Below are 4,099 nucleotides of genomic sequence, written 5' to 3'. Positions count from 1 at the left end.
GGCGAGCTGGCAGAAACGTTAGCGTGCCAGGCGAAATGCTTAGCGGTATTTCGTCTGCCGTTACGTTCTGAGTTCAAGTTCCGCCGAGGTCGACTTTGCCTTTCATAATTTCGGGATCGATAAATTAGGTACTCGTTACGCACTGAGGTCGATCTAATCGACTTGATCCCTTTGTCTGTCCTTGTTTGTCCCTTCTATGTTTAGCCCCTTGTGGGCAATAAAAAAAATAAGAAACGCCGGGCGAAATGCTTACGTCTGTCTTTACGTTCTGAGTTCAAATTCCGCCGAGGTCGACTTTGCCTATCATCCTTCCGGGGTCGAGGAAATAAATGCCAGCCAAGCACTGGAATTGATGTAAGCGACCTGCCCTTTCTCCCAAAATTATCGGCATTGTGTTTGTAGTAGAAAGGAATATTGAAAGAAACATTTATCGGAGTCGATTAAATAAGCACCAGTTACGCACTGGGGTCGATGTAATCGACTTAATCCCTTTGTCTGTCCTTGTTTGTCCCCTCTATGTTTATCCCCTTGTGGGCAATAAAGAAATTAGAAGCATTTATCAAACGTAAGGCAGCGAGATGGCAGAATCGTTACTGCGTCGGACAAAATGCTTAGCGGCAATTCTTCCGTCTTTTTTTGATGGACAGGTATCAACATTTCACACTAATAATCATCCGCTTTTTCATATTCTGAAAGTCCTCTTTTAATAGATATAACTTATTTAAAGAGACCAACCTCGTCTGATTTTTATGCACAATAATTGGTAATTAGATAATGAACCAGTACATTTCTTCCTCACAGCAACGATACTCACATACGGTCATATACTTGTACCTACGCTCGCACACACACATACACACAAACGCATACATGCACACGAGCGTGCGCCCTCACGCACATAGGTAAACATTGTATACGAATGAAGGCATATAAGTGAAGTCTATAACTATAATAAGAAGGAACTTTATTTCCGTCATTGTCTTAATATGTTAAGCGAAATAACTAAAATAATATTCAGTAATAACATTAGCTCTTCTTCTTCTTCTTCTTCTTCTTCTTCTTCTTCTTCTTCTTCTTCTTCTTCTTCTTCTTCCTCTTCTTCTTCTTCTTTTTCTTCTTCTTCTTCTTCTTCTTCTTCTTCTTCTTCTTCTTCTTCTTCTTCTTCTTCTTCTTCTTCTTCTTCTTCTTCCTCTTCTTCTTCTCTATGAAAACAGCCGGCTTTTTAAGTTTGAAATATGTCCAGGACACACAGTATGTCACGCCGCCAGCGCTACACCTCATTCAAGATCTAATGTCACCAACATCACCACCACCACCACCACAATCACAGATATATACGCTTGCGCGCGTACATCTGTGTATGTGCGCGTGCGAGCACACAGGGAGAGGGTTTTAAAATTGTTATGCCTAAGAGAGTTAATCAAATACATTGTCGAATTAGACCATCTGTCACGCAAACTGTGGGTGGTAAGATGAATGATTTTAAAGATGTAAATTTGGACACCTGTTGCAGCTAGTGTTCGTTTTTCTCCCTGCGACAACTTATCTTGCTTGGAGAAAAGAATGTTTTGAGTAAGACTTATTGAAGGTTAATACAAACTTAAAATGGCGGAGTAAAATAAAAATTTTCAGACGATATCTTTGCGGTCATAAAACGCAAGGGTTTATTATAATAACAGCCTTCACAAAATTCGTGGCACTCCGTCGATTACGACGACGAGGGTTCCAGTTGATTCGATCAACGGAACAGCCTGCTCGTGAAATTAACGTGCAAGTGGCAGAGTACTCCACAGACACGTGTACCCTTAACGTCGTTCTCGGGGGTGATTCAGCGTGACATAAAGTGTGACAAGGCTGGCTCCTTCGAAATACAGGTACAACAGAAACAGGAAGAAAGTGTGAGAGAAAGTTGTGGCGAAAGAGTACAGCAGGGTTCGCTACCACTCCCTGCCGGAGCTTCGTGGAGCTTTAGGTGTTTTCGTACAATAAGCACTCACAACGCCCGGTCTGGGAATCGAAACCACGATTCTATGACCGCGAATCCACTGCTCTAACCAATGGGCCATTGCGCCTCCACTCACAGAATTAAGGCATTTAATTTAAGGTAATATTTCTATTTGAGTTAAGGCGGCTTTTGGCAGAATCGTTTGTACGCCGGACAAAATGCTTAGCGGTATTTTGTCCGTCGAGCTGGCGGAAACGTTAGCACGCCGGGCGAAATGCCTAGCGGTATTTCGTCTGCTGTGACGTTCTGAGTTCAAATTCCGCCGAGGTCGACTTTGCCTTTCATCCTTTCGGGGTCGATAAATTAAGTACCAGTTACGCACTGGGGTCGATGTATTCGACTTAATCCCTTTGTCTGTCCTTGTTTGTCCCCTCTATGTTTAGCCCCTTGTGGGCAATAAAGAAATAGGTATTTCGTCCCTCTTTTCGATCTGAGTTCAAATACCGTCAAGGTCGATTTTGCCTTTTATCCTTTCGGGGGTCGATAAATTAAGTACCAGATAAATACTGGGGTCAGTGTGATCGACTTCAACCCCACCCCACCACGAAATTATTGGCCTTGTGCCAAAATTTGAAATCACTATTTCTATTTGAGTCATCGAATAATTCAAATCAAGAATTAGATTTGACTCATTACGAGAATATGAAACTAAATTAACCTCTCTGTTGATTTCTGTAGCTGCTTTTATTACATGTCAACTTTAGGATGTTCTGCGTTATTATCTAACATTAATGCCTTTCTTCTGGTATTCTTTAGCCGGAATAACTATTTCAAATTTTGGTACAAGGCCAACAATCATAAAGGGAAGGCGTTAGTGGATAACATCCATTCCAGTGCTTTGTTTTGTAAACCTTGGAGAGATAACAGATAAAAAAACAGCCCCAGTGGGATTTGAATTTAGAGCGGAAAGATCGGGACGAAATACTGCAATTTCAGATTCTCTGACGGTTTTGCCTAATGTCATAAATCGTTTAAGGGGGTTGTATAACAGATTAAATTTAGCAGCCCCTATATCTCTGGTCATGATTTCATAGATCCATGGCGAGTAAAAGGCAAAGTGGACCTCGACAAGATTCGATCTCGGCATCATAAAAGACATAACTACATTTCGCACGACATTTTGTCACGTTCTATTACGTAAGTAATATACTAATGCAAATGCTTTTATCCATCGTTCGGGCGCAGTTTCTAGTAACTAGCTACTTTAAAATGATTACATGTAATATAATATTATTCTCTTTCTTTCATTTCGTTTATGTCTGATCATGTATTTATTAATTTTACTCCAGCTTTAACAAAAATGAAGTATAAAGGAAAACCCTGTTCATGGTAGCTTATTAAAAATGCCTACTCATCCAATGGGTGGAAACGTGTGTGGTGAGTGCGCTGATCCGAGTAGTCGAAGTACAAAAACTAAAACAATGAGGAAATGCTCGAAGAATGATCGATTTCCGGTTTCTTTGAAGACTGCAATTCTGTATAACAAAGAGACCATAATTATAGTATCGCAAATAACAAGTGTGGCATTGGTCATCACATCAGCTAAACAAAAACCTTGAGTATCAAAAGCGTTAGAAAAATTGATCAATAAATTTAACCTGGATTTTTCTAGGTTATCAAAAGGCCAAACGGAAAATTACATTAACAAAATAAAGCGCAGCTTGGGATCAGTTCAATTGGATGTTTTTGTTCCGATATTTCCACTCTCTTCCGAGATACAATTGGTAACCCCACGTTAAAATATCAATCATTGTCAAATCTTTTTAAAACCTTACCATACATAAGATTATTAATTTTGTTGAATATTTTGTTTGGAATGGAATTCCATTAAAATTATGTCAAGGCTGTATATCCAGAGCTATTAATAAATAGTTTTCACAAAGTAACGCTACGCTAGCTCCATCGCTTTAAAAGCTAAAATAATGCAAGCCTCGTTTTCATTCTGCCTCCTTTTCGTTTATTCTACTTTACTTTTACTTTATTTTTTTTTTCTTTTCGGATTAAATGCTTAATTTTGCTTACTGGAGTATAAATATTTTAATTTATTTTAAACTAAATGGACTTTCTTCTTTTTAAGAGTGTGTATTGTAAAAG

Source organism: Octopus bimaculoides, chromosome 5 (assembly GCF_001194135.2).
Source record: "Octopus bimaculoides isolate UCB-OBI-ISO-001 chromosome 5, ASM119413v2, whole genome shotgun sequence".
In the NCBI taxonomy this organism is placed as follows: domain Eukaryota; kingdom Metazoa; phylum Mollusca; class Cephalopoda; order Octopoda; family Octopodidae; genus Octopus; species Octopus bimaculoides.
Note: the sequence above shows the minus strand (reverse complement) of the source record.